Here is a 25522-nt window from a genome sequence, read left to right as displayed (position 1 = left end):
CACCATTTTTGATCACATGCTACCGGTCAAAGGGGCTTTACAGGATATTTTCCATTGAACGTCTCCTGCTGAGCTTTTTCCTAGAATTCATCGTCCTAATTAGCCCCATTGGTCTTGTTATGTCGCTCTCTTCCTCCGGCTCTATTTTTATTTCTCCTCCCGGATCTCAAAGATTTCCGTCCATGCGCCAAGCACTCTCACCCGGGACCTCGGCTCAGCTCTCCTGTCCTCCTTGCTGCCCTACAGTGTTACACTGCTGTATTAACCGCTTTCCTCCTCTCCATTTGCGTGTGGTCCGATTACTCAGGTTCCTGCGGTTTAGTTTTGACCCTGGGAGTATTCACCCAGGCAGGCCTGCATGGGTGGATGGAAGTTTGAGGTGGGGAGTGAGGGGGTTGCTGCAGTTTGATGAGCGTGATGTGCCTGGATAAGGAAATGTAATATCATCTGGAGGTTGTCAGCCTCCAGTCAGCAAGCCGGCCCATGGCACTTTTATTATACCAACCTTATTCTACCACACTTGATCCCTCAGTTCTTCCCATAACCCGCTGTCTATTTCTGACCCCGCCGACAAGAATCTGTCATCGGCCATGTTGACGGGCTGCGCGTGCACGCCCAAAACTTGTGCAAAAGAATAACCGCAGGTAAACGAAGAGCAGCGAGCGTGACCTTAACCCAGCTAAAAACGAAGGAATTCCCTTCCAACTTTGGCCTGCGACTGCATCAGATAACCGTTCCAAGAGAGTGGGTTGGAGTTGCTCATTTACTTTGGCAAGGAGAGCAGGGAGCAGCCATCTGGGCCAGACTCACTCTTCCTGGGTCTCTGCTCGTCCCAAGAGTTGTAACTTCAACAAAGGCACGGAGGTGAAGACAAGGGGAAGAACCTACCGGAATCCTTCACTATAGCTCCTGTATTGCATTTTAACTTGATAATGTGTCATAAATAATGTAGTCTATGGAGAATGACACTAGAAACAAGGTTTTATTGAATCGTGTTTACTGTTGTCTGTAATCTAATCTCTGGAGAAACCAGGATGGATGAATTGCTGTCTGACAAACCAGACAATGAGGAGTAGGCTGCAAAAACATTTTTTCTACATATTTCCAACAACTGTGAATAGATGACAGTGTGTTTTATAGTGCCAAAGAGTACAGCAGTGAGTTTCAGTCTTGACCCAAAAATGGATCAAAACATAGCTCAAGCCTTTTCTGATTAAGCTTCTCCTCCAAAGCTTAAAAAAGTTCTGTATTGACCTATACGACCCAGACCTTTATGTCTACCAGAACATAAAGGTCTGGTAAATCTATCAGACCTTTCTCATCAAAGACTGACAATTCTTGTTTTGACAAAAAAGCAAAGAGTTATAAAATTGTACCAACTTGTCGGAAAACTAACACCCAGCTTCGCTCTGAACACTTATGAATAAGAATGGTCCAGTAAAAGTCCAAAAGACTGAATCCAATTAAGAATCTGTTGCAAGCTTTCAAACCTGCTCTCCATCCAATCTGAGTGCAGTTGAGTCTTTAACAAACATGGACGAGCAAAAGGCAGCAGTCTCAATAAAACAAAATGGTGGTTCTACAAAATGGTGACTCAGAAAAACACTGAAAAATGATAGTGGAAGTGGAAAACTATATTTCCACTTCCACTATATAACTATGAGCCACGGTGTATTGGTCAAATCTAAATGAAAAACCTTGAAGTTAACAGTTGGGCATTTCCTTCCTGTACAATTTCACTTCATTCTCATCTCCATTCAGTGCCTCAATGAGATTCCCTCCCATTGTGTTTGATTTCTCGGGTTCAATTGAAAGCGGGACAATCAGCGAGTTGTGAACCCTATCCTGTTTTCTGCCTGTGTAGGGTTGTAGTTTGTCAATAGTAGCGGTGGAAGTGAACAAAGACATTCAGAACAAAGACATTCAAACAACAGAGGAATGTTCCAAGACATAAAGGTCTGGTAAATCTATCATTTTATTGATGGCAACGATGTCGAAGCTCAACTCCTCGGGTGTGCTGAAACAGTTTACAGCACACCCAACTTCCAGTAAGCTTCACGGAGCTGACGCATTGGGTATGTAACGTTAGCGATTGGGTAAAGTCCACGACTCTAGCAAGCAATTGTTTCTGAAAAGCCAAGAGTCAAGATCACCTGTACAAAGTAAAGCCTAGAACAAAGGACTAGTTTTTATTTGAGTAGTTGTAACGTGACAAAATGTGATCAAGTTAAAGCGGTTTCAATACTTTAAGTCCAGAATGACCCTGAAGGGATTTTACGCCTAACTTCACCAGGACATCTGGACCTCAAAATCTCAATCCCCAGATGTTAAAACAGTGGTTACAATGTGGTCAAGAGTTTGGCGGACAATGAGATTCATCTTGTCACATTGTGACGAGGCAGGACTTCAAACCGCAAACTAAAGTGTTTGGGACCATTCCGTTCCCTTGATTTTGTGGAACTGTAATCTGTGTCTTTCTTTGGCTCCAACACTGAGATTGAAGTCTGCTTATTCAGACAAAGGGTAAAAATACATCCACAACCAAAGAAGCAGAATCTCTGCTTCTTTAGGCCGAGAAAGTTGAGACCTGTCCAACAGAGGCAGACACACTCAAGAAGAAAGGAGGTTTCATCACTCGGTCCTTCGTTTTTTGCGACGGTGCACTTAAGAATTCAGTGATGTGCTGCAAATGCTTCACAAACAACTGTCGGCCATATTGGTAATCACAACTGGTAAGTGCCACTTCCCTCCCCTTGCTCCAGCTGGGTTGATGTGGGCTCTCGACACTTAGCAGACTCAGCTGTGTGAATCTCTGTGTGTTCATCATCGCACATGTTCTAACTGTCGTATCAGTCATCTGTTCGGAGCTCTCTGCCGTACACCGGGCACGCACATCCACCGAGTGAAATATTGACACAAGCTGCTGGAAACAGGCCTGTTTTGTGCAGCAAGATGCCAGGAAGGCCTCGTCTTCCAATCATTTCAATCTTTTCCGCTATGGTTATGTTATGGTTAATACGAGTCTCTGGGAAAGAAGGCGGCAGGAGCTAAATGCATACCACATGCTAAACATGTGCACTTGCAGCCCGTTTGCTTAGTCTGCTTGGCATGTGAGGGGGGGTGATGTAGGTTCCATGAGATTTAGAGGAAGCGGGGCTTCAGCTTGACCTCCAGATTATCAGTTTCTCTGTAAGTGCAGACCCTGGAGAATATCCCAACAACCTATAATGACAGACACCATGAATTCTGGAGTCAATAAGCCTAACAAATGTTAACAATGCAGCCCCCCTCTCGCCGTCATCCCCCTTTTTCAGCCCCCCAACCACTGGGACCATTGTAGCAATTAGTATAATGAATGTGGTTTTGCTGGTAGGTAATCACATACTGTATGGGGCAGCCCCCTCTTGCCCCAGCCTACAGGCGCTCTGCTTTGAAAGCTTTGGTTTCAGCACCGTCCTACCCGAATAAAAAAAAACAGAAGAGAAGCTCCCTCTCTCCCACTCCTTCTCCTCCCTGCAAAGCTCGCCTCCTGACTCCTACACCCTTCCTTTCCGCTTAGTTCAAATCTAAACAAAAGACACATCTGGTCTGTCTCTGAACTCCCCCCTTTCCTGCTCTCTGGTTTTCTTTCTCCTCAACTCCCGACTTGTTTCGACCCCAACTTTCTATCGACAAAGGAACGTTACATTGTGAACGAAAAGACCAGCGTAGAGGGGCTTTGTTAGCCACTTGACTCAACAAGTTAATCCGTTCCTTCCGTGTAAGACCTTTGGTGTGACATCTTTGGTGTGTCAGGAACTTTCAACTCTGTTAGAACTTTGAACATTTTGTCTCGGTATAACAACAAACTTCAATGGTATTCATTGGGATTTGATTTGACAGTCATTCGCAGCTGTAGAGAGGAAGGAAAGCTTCCAAAATAAAATAAAAAAACATCTTCAAGTATAGCAAGCATCTGTATTAAGCCCTTTGAGCTAGTCTTCTGTTGGACACTCTTTCATTGCCGTTACAGTTAAGGGTTTTTTGGGATATGTCTCTAGAGAGGTGTTTGCTGTAAAGTTTTCATGGCTTGTGGGACACAACAAATGGGTCATCTCCTTTCTTCTTCAGGCCAGATTTCTCAATGTTGTCCTATCGTGCTTCGGGCCTTTTGGCTGCTTCTCTGAGTGATTCTCTCCTTGCTTGACCTGTCAGTATTGGCCCTTTGCATGTGACATCACAGTCTTCTGAGAACGCTCCACTTGCCATGACAAACCTCCAAACAACCTATGCGCACGCTAACTTCTCTAAAACAGACACTCGGTAATCTGATGTCGCGTTTAATCCAGCTGATTTCACAATTAAACCAAACTTGTGATTTTATGGCAAACCTTTTGTTGAGACGGTGATAGCTAACAGCTGACGATCATAAAGACTGGTAACCCCCTGTGTGGTCACAAATTTGCAGCAAACCCTTTAACAAGAGATGAATATTAACTACTTATGGTTCAATATGTTGGACAGCAAGTAAGATTTGTAAGATGCAGTCAGATATCGTCTTATGGAGAAGGTACGCGTCTAATTATTGGTAACCATGGAGAAAAGGTCCCATAGTCGTACCGTATGCAAAAAATATTGCCTAGGATCTAGATTTTTAGTAACACTAATGTAAGAGGAAACATTGTTTATGATGTAGTGGTATAAATCATGTGAATTCAGGCAAAGTCTATGATTTTATCAGGAACATCAGGAGGGTAAAGGTATGGGTCGGTTTCTAAGCTAGATATTTCAAACTTCCTGTGTAAGGTATGCTACTTCCACAGACAACTTAGCTGAACTTGAACAATTGCAGCTGCTATGTTTTATAGTGCCACGCCTCCCGTCTGGTGTGGTACCTCAACATGATTGACGTAGTTGCGAAGGGTCAATAGGTGAATGACTAGATCTTGATAGATTTGCAGTTGGGTCATATTGTTTCCATTTTCAAATGACTGATTGACAGTACTGAAGGAAATGCTCAACGTTTCAGATACTGCTTTGTGACCTAACTCTTGTTTGAACATCTCCATACGTTTCTCCTTGTTCCTTTGTCTTCATGATGCTGCTTGTTCACCAACATTACATTTTCCTTCAACTCCACTGTCAATCACTACTGTAACAAGTCACTACTGTGACTTGTAATGTCATAAAATAAAACAACCCACAATAAAAAAAAAACAAGACTAAGTGAAAATGGATCTATTTATTTATTTATTTTTTATAAGTTCCACAATTTCTCAAGTTGTAAGTTTAAAGGAGCACAGATTTAACTAGTGCTGTTAAATCCATGTCCCAGACAGTGAAAGGGCCGACTGGCTGCTCAAATTTAGAGCTATTGATTATTTTCCCAAAAGATAACCCCCGCCCTTTCTCATCCGTTGTGCCTAGTCAGTCCGCTTTGGGAGTCTCCGGTCTCCACCAAGCCCACTTACACCATTACACACACCCAAGTGGAGCGTCAAGTATGCAGAGCATGTTATGAAAACCCCTGACAACTACATGCAGGTGATTGCTGTTCCTCTGCAGATGTGTGCAAATGCACGTGTCAAGTTTTTGTCTTTTCTCTCCACTGTACATATGTGTGACCCTGAACTATCCTGATTACGCTCGAAACCCACTTCCAGCTCAGGAACCCGGTTGTCAAACTGTCTGTCCCTTTGAAAAAAGGGTCACGCGGTCATCGTGACTCACAATCTGCTTTGCTTTTGGCCCATGAGCTGTCAAACTACAGCCGCTTCACATCTGGTGCCAAGGTGCTGCTGTAAACTAGCCACACAGCTCCTCTCTGGATACTTTTGTTTTTCCTCTTTGTCAAACTATTTGAACCCAACTTATTAAACATATTGAGATTTTTTTTCTCTTTCTCCCTCTCTCCTCCTACCCCTCCCCTTGGTTTTATATAGAAAAACATTCCTGGTGTTCTGCTCAGCTCCAGTGAAACCTGGTGCTTATTTTCAGTGCCCTAAATTGATAGCAAATGTGAGGACAGATCCCTCCTCTCGCTCCAGCCGCCTCCCCTTTTGGCTTTAAAAGCGAAGAATACGTGGAACATTTTCACAACCATATTGAACCCTTGGGTTTTATGTTTTTGAAGGTGTTCTCCTTCATATTCAATGGCATGTGTTTTTGTTGAATTTCTGAGGCGAGAGAGAGAAAAAGAGAGAGTGTATGTGTGTGTGTGTGTGTGTGTGTGAGAGGGAGAGTCGACTGGCTGAGAGTCTCCTTGAAAGCGGGGCTGAGTCATACACTTTCTGTTTTCCAATAAGCCCCCCACTGCACCGTGGAAACCAAACCTGGTTAGCCTCAGCTGTCTTTACCCATAATTCAACGAGCCCTGCGAGTTTGTTTTCTCCCTGCGACTGTCTCTCCCTCCTTTGCTCACTTTCTCTGACTCTGGAAGTGAAACTCTAACTGCTCCCTTTATTTCGAGCTCAGTTGGACCAAAATGCCCTCTATTGTTATGAATGTGCGCCCAGAGAGAAACCGAGCCTCTGAGAGAGACTGCACTGAAGGAGAAGTTCTTAAGGGGAAAAGAAAACAAAGTCAGTGTCTCTTTTAGACAGATTTTGTTGCTAAATTCTGCGTCTTTTATAAATAAAAAAAAAAAGGGGGGGGGGGGGAAATGTAGCAGTCTGAAACCTAAACTCCCCAAAATAACAATGGGACTTTTGTAATAAAATTTAAAAAGAATCCATGCTAACCCGTTCCTTCTAACAATGGCCTTTATTTGAGGCCATTGTTACAATTGTTCAGGATTCAACAGCTTAAATGTCTTTGATTTTAAACTTATTCTGGTGAAATCTAAAATGATCCTCTTGACTGTACGCTAATCTTAGAATCATTAGCAACCAGTTGCAGTACGTTCAAAATATTTCGGCACAGGAGTTCAACTCAAGAACTACTTCCTCTTTTACTTGAAAATATGAATCTCAAGGTTTCAGACTCCTAGGCCGCATCATCGCATCTTTAGCTCACAACAAAAAAGCTTCACAGGACTAAGTCACATGCTGAGAGCAACTGGTTAGCTTTCCAGTTTAGCAAGAAATTGTGCAGCCTTTTAATACTGTAAGCTGTAACACAAGACCTTTTAAAGAACCCATGTTCCAGACAATGTAAAATAATAGAGATAAGTGGTCTTAAAAAAGACTAAATATTGTGTGCACTTGAATTCACTTGTGAATTAAATTCCTGTAAATGTGCAGATCATGTATCTTAATTATATTTCCATTTATTTTGGTTATGATCCCTGAGGGTGACATTCAGAATGTTTTTTTTGTTTTTAATAAAGTCATAGATTCTCGTTCTTCTCAAGTAGACCATGAATAGATTGTAGAAATGTCGTTGATCGTCAAAGTGGGTACAAACCGTTCTCCCGGAGAGTCTAAACACAATAAGTAAGGAACAGTGGCACAAGGCAAACCCTACAAAGTCGAATATAAAGCAACCAAAACAAGAAAGCCACACGAAAGCAAAAGGGCAAATTAACCAGAATTAGGACTGTAACATCCATTTGGATTTACTAGAAAATAACACTGAACCTTCAAGAATGTGACACTTCTGCTGATCCACTAATGTGCCAACAGAGGAGCTGTTATTTATTTATTTTATTTCATGCTTTAACTAACTTAATGTGATTAAGACAAACTAAAGTATTTGATTATTGCTTCACGGTTGGCGCAACTAACATTTTAGTTGGCGGTGCCCAGAGTTAGCCTTGCTGTTTATAGGTAAGGCTAACTTTCCAACTGCAGCACATGTTCATCAGCAAAGTGAACCGGCGGAAGGAAAATGAGCAAGAAAAGAGCAAAATCATTTCTTAGAAATACACCCACTTGCAAAAACGAGGGAGATGAAACCCAGAAATCAATGTACTTGCCATCAATAGGAGTTCTTGATGGTAATATTCATAATCTGTTGTTTTTGTCGATTGCTTAGACAAACCTAAAACACCGGTAGTACCTTTAGACAAGGTTGAGTGAGCCTTTCAGACAAATATCCTCAGAATGCACGTGAGTTATCGGCGCCGGTATTGACAACTGGCTCTACAAGAGTAGCAGTGAACGCCATTAGCCATTGATGAAGCCTTGCAGACTAAGGTCATTTGTTTGTCTGAGGCTAGGCTAGGTAACTAGCCAGCATGCTGGTCATCCTCCTTGGACCACTGTGATGGATGGAACAAATCTAACCATTTGCGTACCAATGACTGGTCTGCATGTGCATCAAATTATGCCCAAATAAGATGATTACTATTGGCTGTTCAACTTGATGCCAGGGGTTAGTCTGAGTGGGGTGCCCTTATTCTTACCTACAAGAACTGCTTTAATAACTTCTGGTTAAATGGACAATTGCCACTTTTGGTGTGAAATCTTTCCAACCTTTTCATCAAGGTAAGGTGAAAAGGTTTCGTTTCGTTCTTTCTCAACCAGATCATTTCAATTATCTAACTGGAATCTCTGACCTACATGCCAACGTCGCTTTTCTGCAAGAGGTGAAGGCAAACAAAGATATACATTGGTATTTTTTGTTTTATGGCCAAACTTTTAGCTATGCAGCTTTTTTCTTGTTGCTTTCTGGCCTCGTAAAAAGACAGTAGTAAGCTAGTTTGATGGTTATTGAGCTCTGCATGGATGGAAAGCCAGGCCTGCCTGTTTGCGTTGGCCAACGTTCAGCATTCCACATGTCTTTGTGATTTTCAGCTTCCTGACCTCAGGAGACCCTCCATGCTACTGTAAGTTATCCGCACACCAGGAGCACAGATGGATCAGCAAGGAATGCCGGAGTCCTATTGGTTCGGAGCGGCGTTATAAATACGCTTGTAATGAGAAATACTGGGAAAAACACCAGCTCCCACAGCCGCACAGACATATGCGGCGAATATTCCTGTAAATGTTCTGATCACTGACATCTGCCTCTTTGGGGGAAAAAAATAAAATAAAGAAAAAAATAAAGTCTGCTGTTGTCTGATGTGGAAGACATTTTAACCAGCTTTTCTTGGTAGTCGCTATGTTTCTTAGAAATGCATCTTGAGAAATGAGACTGAATCCAGCTGATATTGAGGTGGACTTTCAGTCCACGAGTTCTCCAACCAAGATTTAAACGGAGGAGCAGGTCAAAGGCAGCAGGGTTCTGGATGGCAGAACCTTTCACTAAAACGTAACTTTAGCTGGGCTGGTCATGGGTTTAGCACTGAAAATGAAATTAGCAGCGCTAACAAGATTAGAGGTGCTAATTACAGACCTGTGCTGATTGATACAGAAAAAGAGAGACTTTTTCATTAAACCCACGTTTGTAGAGATATTGCTTGAACGTATTCATTTCCCCTTCAGTGTTTTCCCATTTTGTTATGAAATGTGCAAAATATTATGGATTGTATACTAAATGCTAACAAAGTTTAAGAACGTGACTGAATGGCTCACATAAATGAAAGGTCTGAGTCATATTTTGGCAAAAGTGTTGTTTTTTTTTTCATCTAAATGATCTTTTGCCAAAAAATAATAATAGAAAAAATGTTTAAAAAGGTGATGTTTTCTTTAATTATTTTTGGCAAAAAATAAGACTAAGGGTGTTAATATATTATCGTTTACCTAAACTTCTGGGACAATTTATCATCCAGCAATATTTCATATAATGAGAGCCCTATGTGTTAAACATAGTTTTCATTAGGCCCACATTTCTGTGTTGAAAATAGTTTTTTTAGTAGCCTGGTGTAATACTCTAATTTAAAATGTTTTCATTGACAAGAAAAATCATTCCGTATAACAGAACCCAACGCTTTCAAACATCCATCTGTGTGTCGTTATCTGTACAATGAGCTGTCGCTTAGTGGTACAGTTATTAAATAAATGGAGTTTTCAATAATATTCTAATTTAATGAATGGGTCCGTAGAACGGTCCAGTCCAAGCACAAATCCAAAGCCAGTTGGAAATTTGTGGCGGTGTTTGAGAAAAATGGATCGCTTACGGAGCCACGTATGCTAGAAGCAGCATTCTGAGATAAAGGCGAGATGTTGCCGGTCCAAAAACGGGGAGCGGGTGCAGACTCAGATTACAGCGAGGTGCCGGGGTGATTAAGGTGAGAGCGGGGAGGAAAGAGTGTGTTCAGAGCCAAATTAGGGAACAAGTGGCACCTTGGGGCTGATCTAAACAGGATTTACTTGTTGCTGTCCCGAGGTGACTCGCTTCACTCATTTACCCAACACCGCTGCAGGCCCTAAACCCCTAAAGACCTCGTTAATTAAGGTGCAGACAGGCAAGACGCTCTGAGTATATGTGTGTTTGCTTTGTGTGAAAGTGTGCCAGAGTGAATGCACACACACACACACACATTCTGTGTGGAAAGTATTTTTAAAAAAATTTCTGCCGAATTATGGGACTCTGTCACCTCGAATCAGTTCCTCGTGTAAACACGGCGTTGATTTCCTAAACATTCGCAAACGTAAATGTTTCGATTTCACTCTAACAGAGATTTCTCTGTGACAGGAGCGGGCCCCATAAAGCAGCCTCCTGCCTGACAAGACACGCTGCATGTTTAATCGCTTTAGCTTACTCGACCTGAGTCAGTAGAATAATAAATTACGGTGCGACCGATGGTTAAACAAATCAGGTGATCGTCAATTATGAAAGTAAAACAGGAAAGTGGCAGATGGAGGGAAGAGGGTATTAGAGGCAGAAATGAAGACATGTTAGTAAATGTCAAATTAACCCAGAGATAGCGTACGCAAAGACTATGCGACAGGAAAAAACAAAACCTTCATTCAAAGGAAATAAATAAATAACGTTGGGAAAACTGACGACAAACTGCAACGTTTTGAAACAGTGAAATTCAAAGCTTCGCAGCTCGGGGGCTGAAGCGTCCGCCGTCCCGACTGCAAATATTCCCATCGCCGCTCTTTGGCCCCGGTGGACGTGTGCCAGAACGGTTTACGCTCTTAAAACAAACAGGCTTCCCGTTGCAACAGCCAGAGGAATACATGTGGGTTTTGGAGATGGAAAACGGAGGGATAGAGGCAGGAAGGCGGGCTAAACAAGACCAGCGGAGGGAGGGAAAACCAAAGGGGGAGAGAGTGAAAGTTGTCATAAAACAACAATAATAGGAGGCCTCAGTGCCACCCAGTGACCACATCAAGGCGTCTGTGATGACAGGCTGTGCACTGTGCATGTGTGCCTGCGGGAATGCGTGCGTGCGTGTGTGTGTGCGCGCGCACGAGTGTGAGTGTGTGTGCCCTTTCCTTGGTTAACCGAGTAATAGCTATCACAGCATGAACACTTGCTTGGTACATCATATATCCCACAAAGCATTTGAATAAATACGGCATAAATTACTAGGAAGAGCTATTAGCAGTTGACCGTTAAGTGATGGGCTTTGGACACGGGTCACTTAAAAAAGGATATATTCACTGCTATTAATCTTTGTATATCTAAATATACTTTTTATATATGTTTCATTTTTGCCAAATGCTCCGTTTTGTTTCCTGAATCCTCGCTACGTCTGTATCTTTGCTCTAACAATGTAAGCTGGCATTTGGGCTAGCTAGCTAGCCTACATAAGCTAGCGTTTTTGCTTCTTTCTGTAATTTGAAAAGTTGAGTCTGTTCTATCTATACAGCATCACGTTATTATATAGATGCTTTTCTTGAGCGACGACGCAGAAATGACTGAAAATTAAATAAAAGGTCATTGAGTGAGCTAGCTGATGAGTCGCTTAGCTTAATCAAAATGATGCATTTGAGCGCCGCTACTGACTTCACTCTCATTTTAGCCTTTTTTAACAGTTGATTTTAGCACAGACACTGGTCCTATTTAAAGTTAGTAATGGATTAATCTAAATAAAAAGCAGGCTGAATGAAACCAATGGCGATGCAGTAAAGGGCCTCTTCTGAAACGTTTTCCATCGCTGTGGAATTCCACTTGACTCATGAGTGAAATGCGTGAGCGGTGTCCAAGAATCACTTCCCAACAACCCCACACTAGATGAGTGCTTAGCTAGGAGCACCTGTGTGTTATCTCAAGTGAAATTCTCTAATTTACTCTTGTTTTAGTGAAGACTTTTTAGCGACGGCGTTACTTCTCTATTCTTGTTAACTACTGAGACAGGAGGCTTCGGTGCTGAATTAGGAGGGTTTTTTTTATATCAACCTTTTTCATTATGAACTAAAAAAAAAAGTGTTCTAGAATATCACACTTTCCAAATTGAATCATGGGGAAAATGATGTACATCCCATTATTCGAGCGATTTCAAACTTTTAAACTTGATTTCAAAGAGGAAACAAAGGAACAAACACAGAACAAGTTACAGACATAACAACAATGCATAAGGGCATTATATAACATGCATTTATGCATTTCAAAGGCAGATCAAATTTGTCAGCACTTTAGCCTTAGCTTCTGCTAAATACAGTGTTGGTGTTGCACTTCAGAGCAAGTAGACCTAATGTTTATGATTAGGGTTAACAAAACTAACTTTTTCAGGTAGCACTGCCCACCACTGACTTTCTCCAATTACTGACTGCTATTACCACAGACGGGATTTTAAAAGGCTTCCTCTGACTGATACCTTCGTACAAAGGATCATTTTGATCCTTTGTAATTTCTCATAATTTTACCGAGAATGAATTAGAGTGTTTGTCATTTTAAAAAATATATTTTTCTTGACATGGTCCAGCCTGATAGTTCTAAGACGAGTGACAAGACTTTTTATATCCACTGCAAATTTCCCCTCTATGTGTTATACAATGTAAGGAGTGTTAACCAAGCCAAACCTGGACCAAGAGAGTGGAACCATGTTACGTCCGGAGCCTGGGAGAGAAAGCTCAGTTCTTTTTCACACACACTTTGGGGGGAAAAAAAAGAGGGGGCTGACCACAAAATGAGTTCTGTGCTTGGAGCTATTTTATTTCGGAGCTCTACCCAGGGAAGTCTGCTGAGAGCACATGCAGATGGAAAGAGAGAGAAAAACGAATCACTAATGGAGAAGAATGTGTGTAATTTGGCTCTGTTTGTTTTTCATTAGGATACAGAATATGTTGGTATTTCCTCATCACACATCTAAGGAGCGATGAGACAGAGATGGGATGGAGGCTAGGAGCTAAGGGGAACCACAGTTCTGTTTTGGGTAACGTTTCAAATCCGTCTTCAGAAAGGGATGATGGCGTCGGAACGGTACAGCAAAAATAAATACGTCAGCATTCTTTTGCGGCCCCAGAAATCAACATCATTTGACAGTGACAGTAAACTACTTGACAGGCAGATGATGATGAACAGAAGTGAAAATTGAGCTTTTTTAAGCACAAACTCGAATACACTCAAACGCACCACCATTTATTTTCACTGCAGGGTTAGACAATACCTCTGGAAGACTAGTTCTTACTCATAAAAGTCTACAAAGAGTCCACTGTCCAAAATTATTTGGAAGATTGCAGCAATGGTTCAAATTGTTAGGAAAGGGGATCGGGCAATGAAATTATCGGCAAATCCCAGTTCAAGCGGTTGCTCTAAGTGTTGGAAAGGAAACTCTGAACGACTGTCAGACCACAGATTCAGGAAGAGCAGTGTGGCTTTAGTCAAGGCTTTTAAACAGCGGATCAGATATTTTTTCTCCTAGAACTGATGAGGGAGTTGCCCAATCCCATATGTTTCGTGTGCCTTGTGGTGTTCTGTGGTGATTGTTGGAGGAGAGACATTTAAGAGATGATTCGGCCTTGAATCCCTGAAGCAAGAGCCGAGCCCACGATCTTGCCACAAAAGCAGGATTATTCTTCTGAATCATGTCACCAAGCTTTTGTAAAGATCACGGATTGCATCTCCAAGGCGCAGTCGTGAAGAGGTGATTGTCTGGCTTTGGAACTTCAAGGTTGCATCTTCGATTTGTGCAGAAAGATACATAAAAGACTTTTCAAAAGAAAACTTAAAAAGTGCAGAAAGAAGAGGAATATACGCTTCTGCCAACAGGAAATTAAACCTAAACGTAGAAAAAGTTGTTGGTTTGTTGTTAACACTGAGATTAACCTGGACTCTTCAAAAAAGACCCAAAATAACTTCCAGAGTACCGCTGTAGAGACAGAAGGCTGCATTCCCCCCTTATGATGGACACCAATTCGTATTTTCACTACAGAAAAGTGGTCAAATGCTTCATTTGGAAATGTTGGCAGACGCTTGGAAATCTCACCGTTTAATGCTAATTGTAATTTTATTTTGGTCTTTCTTCCAATTTGTGAAAGTCCATCGCCGAATCTTCTTTTCTTCCTCTCTTTCTTTTCATCATAACCTCTTTTAGACAATTTTAGACTGCATGACTAATAGTTATTGTGTCGTAATAATCTAGAGCTTCTGACCTCCAGAGTTAAATATGGAAAGATTTGAGATGTATGGCAGCGATGGCGTTCCTGTCCCAAGTCTACAGGCAATAAAGTTGCATCGTAGTCCCGACTGGAGACACGTTCAGCTTAATATTTAAAACACAATCTCATCTTCAAAGTGGAAACGCTTTTGAGGACGTGTCATTTGTGTCTATGCCAAAAAACAAACACACTCCAATCCCGTTAGCTCATGTGACAGAGCAAAGCTTGTACAGACCTTACAGGAATCGCACTTGTGTTCGTGTTTGTCTCAGTGGTGTGAACAGAACTCCTTGCGATGCCATTTGGTGTGAGCCGTATCTTGTTAAGGTCTGTTTTACGGCCCGGCCTGAGGGGAATGTAAACCCAAATGAAAAGAGCAGAAACAACAATAAAAGAGCAGACAGGGAGGGGGGAAAAAAATGGAGCAGAGATGCTCCCAGGGCCAAAACCGCAGATAGAAATCTAACCGCAGAATCAAGGCCAGATTGCTCTTATTCACTGTTGTCTGAAGACCGAGAAGCAAGATCCCTTTGCATCCACCCACTCCTCTTTTCAGATTTACTGCTCGTAAATTGTTTGCCCTCTGCTTTAAAAGTCATCTCCAGATCATCAGCTCTTGAAAATAAACCGAATTGCCATTCTGCTGAATGCCCAGCGGTGATGGCAGCGACTGCGCCTTTGCTCTCTTTGCGTTCGCCCTCCTGTATGTTTGGCTTTCTGGAGGAGCGCCCGACATTTTAGCCAAGCAGCAAAGAATGGAAACTCAAGTGGGGGCTCAGAAACCGGGTGGTCTCAGCCTAATAATACACCAATCAAACGTAACCGCACAAAGGGGACAATAACAGAGCGGATCAGCCCCCGTGATATAAGAGACGTTCAAATCCTGAATAATAAGCACAATTTTTAATACTCTGCACCTTGGAGTCATTTGCAGATTGCTTCCCTCTGGGTGAATTTTTCAGGAGATTGTGCGGCTTTAAGACTTTCCAGCGCTGCGGTGACAGATTGCACCCAGTCGAAGACCAGCGAGCGCAGACCCAGTTGGGTCTGGTTTGTTTCCAATCCGTCCCAGTCCGTCTCAAGCCCAGTCTCCAGCTGGGTCACGTCGTTGTGTATGTGATTCAGGGGATCCCGTCCCCTTTTTATGTGTTTGGCATCAGGTGCGAAGGGGGGCCTCAGGTGCAAAAGGGGGCCTCAGGTGCTCGGGCCCCTCCCGTGAGGGCTCTCTGACGTTCCTGTTTGTTGTCACTCACCCCGGTTTTCACTTGCACAAGAGAGGATCCGCATGCTCTCCGTTTGAGAGCATATGCAAACACTTGAAAGGGTTCCTCACACTCTTCACCTCTGTGAGCTGTGGAGCCTCTGGGGATCTGAGCTTAGTCTCTTAAACGACAAAATCAGGCTACACAAAAATATGCTTCCCACCAATGGCGTTAAGACCGACAATACAGTGAGTGTTGAGCTTTTCTTAAATAGTTTGTTCGTTCATCACTGAATTCCCTTCGGCCAGAATGAAGGGGATTTTGCTCTTGACTTTGACTGGGACATTTTAATCCAAATCATTGAGTTGTAGTTTGGGATGACATAAGTTTTATAACGGTGGAGTCACATATACGGCCAGACCCCAAGTCGTAGCTCCTCCCACAGCAGTGATGTCAACCAAGTTGCAAAAAGAGTTTTCTCTGTCACAAAACAGTCACTGAGGCTGCCAACAAAAGATTGTGTTTTAGTTAAGTGCCACACATATCGATGCATCAAAAAAAAAAAAAAAGACGCCTTAATTATTGTTTCTGCAGTACAATACATTTACATTTAGCCGACAATCCAAGCAAACCTTTTCAAACCGACACTACGCCGCATTGTGACGCCGACGCGACTGAGTGGACCATGAAGGCTTTGGTTGTTTTTCTTTTGTTTCTGGTGGGATAAAACTTTCAAAATGAATAAGGAGAGATTCAATTTTGACTTCAAAATATATCTAAATATCACCCATAATAAATGGCAAAAAGATATTGTCTCGTGGTTTTTTCTGCCATTGCCAGCAGCTTAGCTAACATTTTGAAGTTGTCCCAAGAGATTTGCATGAACTTCTTATGGCGTTGCTTGTCTCTTGCAGTAGGCTTTGCCACCTAATGGCATAACTCAATAACTGCAATGAGCGAAAATCCACCAATCTGTTTTGAGGCCATCGATGTGTGCTCAAGGGATTAAAATATATGCCGCAACATACACTGACCTTCAAAGTTGGCAGAAATGTTTTAGATTATTTTAAGCCAATGCACCATTTATAACTGTGCTACGCTGCTTTTTATTTATTATTGAAAGCCATGTAACATTTTCCTCCCATTTCAAAATAATGTTTTGCTTTGACTCAGTGTAACACATACAATCCCCAAAATACATTGAGATTTGCACTTTCTCATGTCAGAAAATACTTAAAAGTCAAAGAGGCATAAATATTTTTGCAGCTACGCTGAACTGCATGAAATGAGCTTACATGGAGAGTATTTTCATACACTAAGGAGTTTATATGTATTTTCAAATATAGATATGTAAATATGTATGTATACATAAAAGCTGGATAGAGTAACTGACCACAAAGATCTGTCTTCATAAACAACAGCATTTTTATTTGTCTGTAATTGACCCTCCAGCAGAGGAAAGGCACGCATGTTTTCCTGTAAAAGTTTATCACCACACATTAAGCGAGGAAATATTTCCCAAATTGGTGTAAAATCCTGATTTATGCATTTCAAGAGCGTCCAAATCCTCCCTCTACATGCAAACCACTTCAGGTTTACGAGTAACGAAGCGCGACATCGAAGCAAAACTGACAATGGGAAAGGGAAACGTTACGACTTCTGTAGTTTACGGCACAGTAACATTTTTACGAACCTAAACAAAGAAAAAGGTCAAATTCGCAGATATTATTTCGACATGTACCAGCAGGACATCCCAAAGGGTAGGTGGAAGGGGGCGAAGCCAATGTAAAGTTAAAGCAGCTCTGTATTTTCTACTTCCTGAAGGGAAACTCTATCCGATCTGCCATGTCAGAAGCCACTACTAGCATCTTAGAGGAATTAAAAAAACCCTGCTGGGCCACGCCAGGCACACTAGAACGTGTGAAAAACATTTTGGTTCTAAAATTACCGTGACATTTTAACACGTCTCGCTTGATAAACGTCCAACGACAAAGTGTCTACGTTGTTCAGAAATAGCAAGCCATCAGAGCGCCGTCGTCTCCGTCCTTTTTCTCGAAGGATAAAGAAAAGCGTCTTTATCGCCCGTTGTATTTTCAGCCTCTGTCTAACTGGACCGTATAGGCATCGTCTCATCCGTTCGCATGCGGGGGATGCCCTCTATAGAGAGAAAATGATCTGAGTGGATTCCTCTGGCAGAGCCACACGGTGGCCACGGAAACAGCTCAGCACTGCGAGGCCGCTGACTGTGCCAAGCAGGCCAGTCGCTGTCACTCTTTGGACGGATCCCAGGAAAGGTGCATCGAGGAGGGGAGGCAGTGTGACCATGGAAACGCCATGCACTTGTACCTTCTGAATGTACATAAATCAAACATTCCATCCTCAACCTTCATTTATTCTGATAAGTGAGGAAAAATCCAAGCCACCTAATTTCAAAAACAATTTTTATTTTTTTTTTGTCTAACCTCCTCGTTTCTTACTCATCGGGAAAAAGGGTGACGAAAGAGCGGGAATTTTTCCTACCATCTCATAAGATTCGGGCCCTGAAGCAGCCAAAGGGAATTCAAACGGAAGTGGCAGAAGAATTTAAAAGCAGACGGCCGGCGGGAACGAGAACCGTCCAAGTGAAATGGGGATGGAGGGGAAAAAAATCAGGCAGGGTGGGGAAGAAAGAAAGAGGGGATTTGGTGTTTATTGTTTTTCTCAGGGGGACACTAACCTGTCCTGGTGAATGTCCTCATGGGACACAAGGAGAGGTTAAAACCGAGGTGGAAAAACACAAAATCTTAAAGTATTTCGACTAGTTTCGAGTGAGAATCTCTTTGTACAAGTGATATAAGATAAGACTAATCTTCACAAGACCAACATGGAGCCATCTCACCTGGGACGTCTGAAACATGCTGAGTTACAGGTCTACATATTAATGTACTATTATTTGCATAAATAAAAGCCTTTTTTCTCTTTTGGAGAGGGCACCAAACGTGGCTCTAGCCCAGGTACCCTTATCTTTCTGAATCCGGCTCTGAATAAAACCCACTGCCTTCAATGTCCCCTTATTAGCGAATTTCAGTGAACGACTGAGGTTTTTTTCGAGAACAGCTTTGTGAACACAAAGGAACCACGTAGACGAGTTAGGGAGGAACTTGTGGAGAAGTTTAAAGTGCAGTTAGGCTGCAAAATAATCCTGGGCTTCTGTTCAACCCAGAAAGAAGATGGGATACCTGCTAAACCTAGTTAGTGATGACACGTTAGGAAAGAATGTCAGACCAGTCATGAAAACAAACCAAGCCACAAACAAAAACTGTAAAGATTGGTGCTGTCACAGCATTAACCCAAAAGGAGGTCAGTGCTTGGATGGGATGTGACGGGGAGGGGAGAAAGGAAGAAAACGAGGAACACAGCCTCTTTATTCCCTCGACCGGCTTGTGAAGTGTAAATCCCTCTTCGTTTCTTTGTCGTTTCAGTTGCTCAGAGACAACTTTATTTGTTTTTTCGTTTGCCGTTAATTAGGACGTTTGTGCCGACGAGCACGGATGCCGGCGCCACTGCATTAGCACCCAGTTTGCACCCCGTGCCCCCAACAACCACACGACTGCCGACTCTCTGGATGCGGAGAAGAAATGGATCGCTTTAAGTGCCAATAATGGAAGGAGAAATAGAATTTACAAAAAGACGGACGCCCAGGTGCTCTCGCAGAAACACTTTAAAACTCGCTGCCAGCGTTTCCGAACTGAGCGACATGTAAGCACATCAAACAGCTAATTAGGCGAGTTAGAGTGAATGAAAGTGAGGAGGAAATAAAAGCCAGCTTGTTTTGTAGGTGAAATAAGTAGGGAGTCACGCTGGTGAAGTGCAGTCAGGAGCCATATTCCATACTGCGCTCATGACACGGGGGAGGAAGCGGGACCCCCACTTCGGCAGGCCCCCATATATTCACGCTGTTATTCCCGGGAACAAAAGGAGGGGCTCTCGAGGCCGTGGGTGGATCCATGAAAGCAAGAAAGGAGCCCTGCTCCAGGTCTTGGCTGAATAGAGGCCTTTCACACTTAGAGAGGCCTGTTTACTCTCCTTTAATAATGGCTCTAATTTTCTGATCATTATTGGGTAATTCCATCCACCTCCACACCCAGCGTTTAACGCTTTTTCCCGTCACTCACAGCGCCGCGCGTCCTCGCCTTGTCCTCTTCGCATTCCCCCGGAATTAAACCGAGTGTTTCCTGAAACTCTTTGGCCGAAATCAAAGCAAGATTAAAAAAAAAAAAAAGAAAAAAAAGTAACAAGACAAAAAAACAGGGAGAGACGAATCCGAACACAACTAACCCCGCTCAGTCGTGTTCAACGTTTCTCATCCACATGTGGAAGCTTTCTTTGCTCTGATTGGAGAGGAGCCGTGCTTTATCCTCCATTTTGTTTTTTTTGGACCTGAATCCTCCATCACAGCGAGTAACAATATTCGCTCCGCTGAAAATTTGCTGGAAAAAGACTTTGGAAGGAAAGAAAAGGGCTCACGGTAACGTGATAGCCGTTTTATTCAATCTTGGTGGATAGATATGAAAGAAAATATCTGTGTATATCCTGGATATAAGAGACGCCGAAGGGGGTCTGCGGCACCCGCAGGAGCGCTAAAGGATGCGTACGGCGTTGCGAAAAAACAAGGATGTTGGGGAGAAGAAAATGTAAAAATGAGCGAGGGAGAAAAAGAGGAGAAGAAGAGAAGTTGGCAGGGTCTGTGTGTCGGTTTGAAAAGCTGGCACCTTCTAAACAGAGCTGCAGCTCCGGGTGCCAAGCGCTGCCAAGCAGCCCCGCTAGCCTGAATGTGTGCCCTCCCTCCGTCTTTGTTTCCTGCATTGCATTTTGCATTATCTTTATTCTACGCTTTTCTTTTTACTTTATATCAGCGCGTAGCATCGTCCCAACAAAAACCGAACGCCATTTAAGACGGCCGAACGCGAACCGAAATAAAGCGAAGCCGAAAACGAAAGATGAATTTATTAGAGGTTCCACTTCGGTTCTTTTATCAAAGAGGATTTTTATTTGTGTCTAATTATCTGTTTTAAATGCAGATGTTTTTTTATTTTAATTTTTTTTTTTATTTAAGTCTACGGAAAGGCTCCGACTCGTTCCGGTGTGCCAGCTACGTGGGTTCACTTCGCCAGACCGCGGGAACGAAGCCGGTCGGCATCTCGCTGGAAACCGCCCAGAAAAAAAAAAAAAAAAAGAATACATAATTTTTTTTTTCTTTAAATCCATTCCTTTTCCCTCCTTTTCGGCTCGTCGGCTCACCTCACCTCTCCTCCTGCTCTCTGCCCCTCGGCTCAGGCGGCTCGTAGAGCCAAGCCGCCCCTCCTGTGCGCGGGGAATACGTATGTTTTTAGCGGACAGGCAGATTTCAGGCCTGGCGCCTGTACAGAGGGAGGAGAGGAGCGGCTGCAGAGAGATTTAACAGTGTTAAGACAGTTAAAAAAAAAAAAAAATATATATATATATATATATATACACACAGAAAGGGGAATATATTGAGAAAAATGACTGGCTTGCTAATTTAAAAGGGTAGGAAAATTTTTGATTCAGACTTGTTTGTTGTTTTAAGCTGCAATCGCCTTATATGAATAAATTTTTTTCACACTTTCAGATTAGTTTAAAAAGCGAAATTAGTTGAGGTGCTACAGAGACAGAAATTTAATTATTACTCTTAATTACAGAAATAATTAAAAATCAGTGTACAGTGAAATTAGGAAATAACTCTGCCTCCGTCAAACACTTTCTGCTACGAAGAATTTTTAAATTTCCGAAACTGAGACTTTTGTTTGAAAATTTAACCTAATTCAATCATTCGCTTTAGTCTTGTGGGGGGTTTTTTTGTTTTTTTTTTCTCCCTCAACGTTATTCACTAAACTGGATAATTGCAGTGAATAAAAAGCAGGCTGGCCGGGACCCAAGCCCGAGATCAGCCCATGGATCCAGAGAGCGATGGAAAGTTCTGGACGAACGGTCAGCCGAACCGACCGAGGAGCGACCGAGTCCGTTTACCGATTCACACGGAGTCTCAGCTCCATATATGTATTTTTTTTAACACACGCTCACACATAACCAAAGGAAACAGGACTCTGAGAACGAGCCAACAGAGGCTGAGCGCGGCCTCCACGTGTCTCTACGTAAAGGACATATGGAGCACTGCTCTTCACAGCACATTCACGGGGGACGAAAAACCAAAAAAAAGCACCTTCCGCAGAGCTGATTTCTGTTTTCTTCTTCTCTTGTTTTAACCAGGGAACACGAGGAGCTTTGTGTGGGGAAAAGGAAAAAAAAGCCTCCAATCTTTTTTTCATTATGTAACCACAGACCTGATAATGGTATCTCTATTTGAAGCTCAGGATATTGGGCAACGGCGATAAGACGCGTTTGATGGATTGGCGTGACGCAAGAAGGCGCTAAGTCTATCGGTCTCGCTGTCCGCTTCCAAGTCCCCTCCCTTTGTTTGTCTCTTTTAAAAAGAGATTCCCTTGGTCATTTGTAATGTCGGCACCACGCACAAAGACACCCCGACGGGTAAATGAGCGTGCGGAGAGACGGCGCGCACGGCTGGCTTTCGGACCTGGCCCGGGCAACCCACGCGGCCCGTCTGTCTCCAGCGCCGAGAGCAAACATGGAGGTTCTCAGAAACAGCTTTTCATCCTCGCAGCCCCCCAAGTAATGAAAGCCGCATGAGGCGGACCGCGCTCCAAACATGACTAATGCTGGAACCGTGCGGCTTTATCAGTACAGACAAATACGGAGCGAAGGGAGGGGGGGACCCAAGGCAACATGATGTCAGACTTGATCCTCTGTACGTCTCCACAAACTTGAATTATTGGGAGATTCAGTGACATAAAACAGACCTGACGCTAATTTGCAACGAGCTCTACAGAGGTTTAAGAGCTAACGTTTCACATCATGTCTGTGAGAAAACACAGAGTAGTAGTGCAGGTCTGTCTCCCCAAACGCCCTTGCTGCACACTGCTGGTCAGGAGACTTCAATTGAAAATGGCTTGCAGAAAATAAATCGTCAATTCGGTTCAGTTTATTTCTATGGCACTACTTTAAAACAAATGTCGTCTCAAGGTACTTTACAAAAAACAATTTTATTGCAATTTAATCACAGATACATGCCAATTAATACTAGTTATCAAACAGTGCAATGAGTTCAGCCAATTCTTCAAAGTAAGTTCAAACGTCTTCAAGGAAACCAACCAGACTGCGTTGAGGCTGCAGCTGCGTTTCCATTCACCTAATAATTGGACAGTTTGACAAAATAAATTTGCTCAATGGAAACATGCCAATTTTGACCTTGTTCACGTGACTTTGATGGTGTTTTTTATATAATGGAAACTCGACATTTGCAAAATTGACTTTGTTTGACATTAGCGTTTTGTCATTGAAGCAAGAACTTAGCAACAGCAGACAATCGCTGGCATTGCATTGACTGAGAATGCATGTAGTGATAAATAAACCTCTATCAGGAAGAAACCTGCATGGTGGTGTGGAAAAACACTCGCTTTAATTCAAGTAACGCTGCATAAAGAGCATAACAAAAACAAGAATATTCATAAACGATGAGAATGTTTATGCTATGGGAATTAGAACGGTGACGATACACCATAGCCAGAGTGAAACTGTTTATAAGGACTGCGTCAATAAACTGGAGGAAATTAGCTTCGCTTTGTGTGATCGAATGATTCATACATGAGAAACCAACATTATCTACCAATTTTATCTAGATCCACAATATCATCCACATCCCTTTTGCTCTGCTGTGGTAGAGTGCTGACCCACTGTTACTAATTTATCAACTTTGTCGCTATGCTTAGTAACTTTTCAGTAAAAAAAAAAAAAAAAAAAAGAATCATTATTGGCCAGAACTGGAATCGGCAGGTAATGGTTTTTAAATATTGGTGTTTCAAAACCTGCAATCGGTGCATCCCCAGTACTTATTTTCTGTTTCAGCTCATTTCGATCACGGTACAAGTTTTTGTTCTAAATCTTTATAGAGAATCGCGATATTGTGGTGTGTCCAGTGAAAGCTCTCATCCTGCATAAATCTCATATAAGCCTGAGCCTCCGAGAAGGCGTTGAAATCTGTAACTGCACCAAGCAGAGACGCATCGTATGGGCACAGGGCAGGAGAGGAAGTGTGTCTTCTGATCTGTAAGTCAAATCCTGACCTCTCATCGGTGGCGACAGTGACTTCAGCGGGTGGAAAAAAAACAAACAGAGCACAGGAGCAGAGCGGCAGGTGAGGCGGCTGCGGTCCAATCGTTGGGCCCATGGTAACTGACAGCTTCCGCCAAACACAGTCAGACACCCAGGAATGGAGAGCTAAGAATAAAGCTGTACCACTGCCACCCAAAAGGTCAGAGTGGAGCCACTGTCTGCCCCGTCCTCTTTAAACTCTGTTTAACCCGCGGAGTCTCTGAGACTCTGCGGCTCGCCAAGTCCCGACGTACACCCTGCTCTCTGGTACCGTGTTGAGGTCCGGCCGTACGCGCAAATACGCTTCGCGATTGAAGTTTCAAACCCGGAGAAGACATTTGCGAGACGTTTTATTTATTTTCCGAAGAAGTAACAATGTGAAGAGAGCTGGCGTGTTTGTTGGGAGTCCGTGGATACTGGCACAGACCAGACAGAGAGGAGGGGGTGGGAATTAAGAAAAGAAAAAGGCTTTCCTCGAAAGAGGCACCAGGCTGCGCTCGGTACTGATCTGAGCGCCGCTTCGCCACGGTGCATTTGTGGAACAGGAAGAGACGCTTTAGAAAGGCAGCGCGAACTCAAACGGAGTTGCGCGCCGGCCTGAAAGGAGCCTGGGGTTGGAGGGAGCGCCCCACCTCCCCGCCTGCCGGGGGGGAAGAATGAAAACCTCCCGGCGTCTATAAAAGCAGCGCCGCGACGTTGAGGATTCACACCTGACCTTCTGCTCGACAGCTGGAGCGACGCTAGAGTGGAGCGATGACTGCAGCGGAGGAGCTGCTCCTGTACGTGCCAGCCAACATGTCGACAGTTGGATACTTTTCCTTCTGATTTCAGAGAAAGCCGGTTCAGAACAGTGGTGGGCGATATGGACTTAGAATTTCATCACAATATTTTGGGATAACAATAAAATAAATAAAAAGATGACTTCTTAATATCGTTTGGGGCGACTGTGTGGCTGTCTGTGTCCACAAGCACAGATTCTGCTCTTGAAAAATATTCAAATTTACAGATATGTATTGTTGAGAAAAAAAATATACATATTTCTGAATTTATTTATTTTTTTTACATTAGTTGAAATTTATCAAGACAACAGAGAATCACAATTCCAATCACATTGAGAAATTTTTCCTGATAAATGTCAAATGATACAATAATTTCCCACTCCTAGTACAGTTATTTGGAAAAACAAAGCAGCTCAGTTGAGATATAATAATTTTAATAATTAATTAATCCTGATACCTCCTGTATTTGTAATTTATTTTTTTTTTTACACATGCAAATTCAATTGTTTTTTTTTCAATCTTATTTTATGACTTTCTAGTTTTGCTTTACAATTTTAGTTTAGTTTTGAAGTGTGAATAAAAAAAAATCACAACAAAACAAAACAAAAAAAGGCATTAAAATAAAAAATATGAACCGTGATGCGGTTGCCATTTAAATTATTTCATGCTGTTGAAAATAAAATAAGTCTGGAAAAATAAAAATGCGTCAACAACGATCCGGAGAGCAGCGAGCGGAGCATCCGGGTGTTTGCGCGTGGAGTGCAAGTGGTGCGCAAATGTGTGTATGTGTGTGTGTTTATGCAGAGAGTGCCGATAGGCTGAGGCGGTCGGGGATGGGGTCGGGCCGCTGCAGACTGGCTGCATCCTAAACTACCTGGGTCTGGGCCAGCTGTCACTACGCTCTCCAGACCACCACACATACACACACACACACACACGCTCGCGCACAAGCAAACACCAT

General features: G+C 42.8%; 1 protein-coding gene across 1 annotated transcript in view; it reads right to left on the bottom strand.

Annotated features, from left to right (window-relative positions):
• Positions 1–25522, bottom strand: part of nfixb (nuclear factor I/Xb) — a 177922-nt gene that overhangs the window by 95056 nt on the left and 57344 nt on the right.

The sequence above is a fragment of the Poeciliopsis prolifica genome, unplaced genomic scaffold, assembly GCF_027474105.1.
Source record: "Poeciliopsis prolifica strain line A6 unplaced genomic scaffold, Auburn_PproV2 SCAFFOLD010, whole genome shotgun sequence".
NCBI classification, from domain to species: Eukaryota; Metazoa; Chordata; class Actinopteri; order Cyprinodontiformes; family Poeciliidae; genus Poeciliopsis; species Poeciliopsis prolifica.
This window is presented reverse-complemented; position numbering and strand designations above follow the sequence as displayed.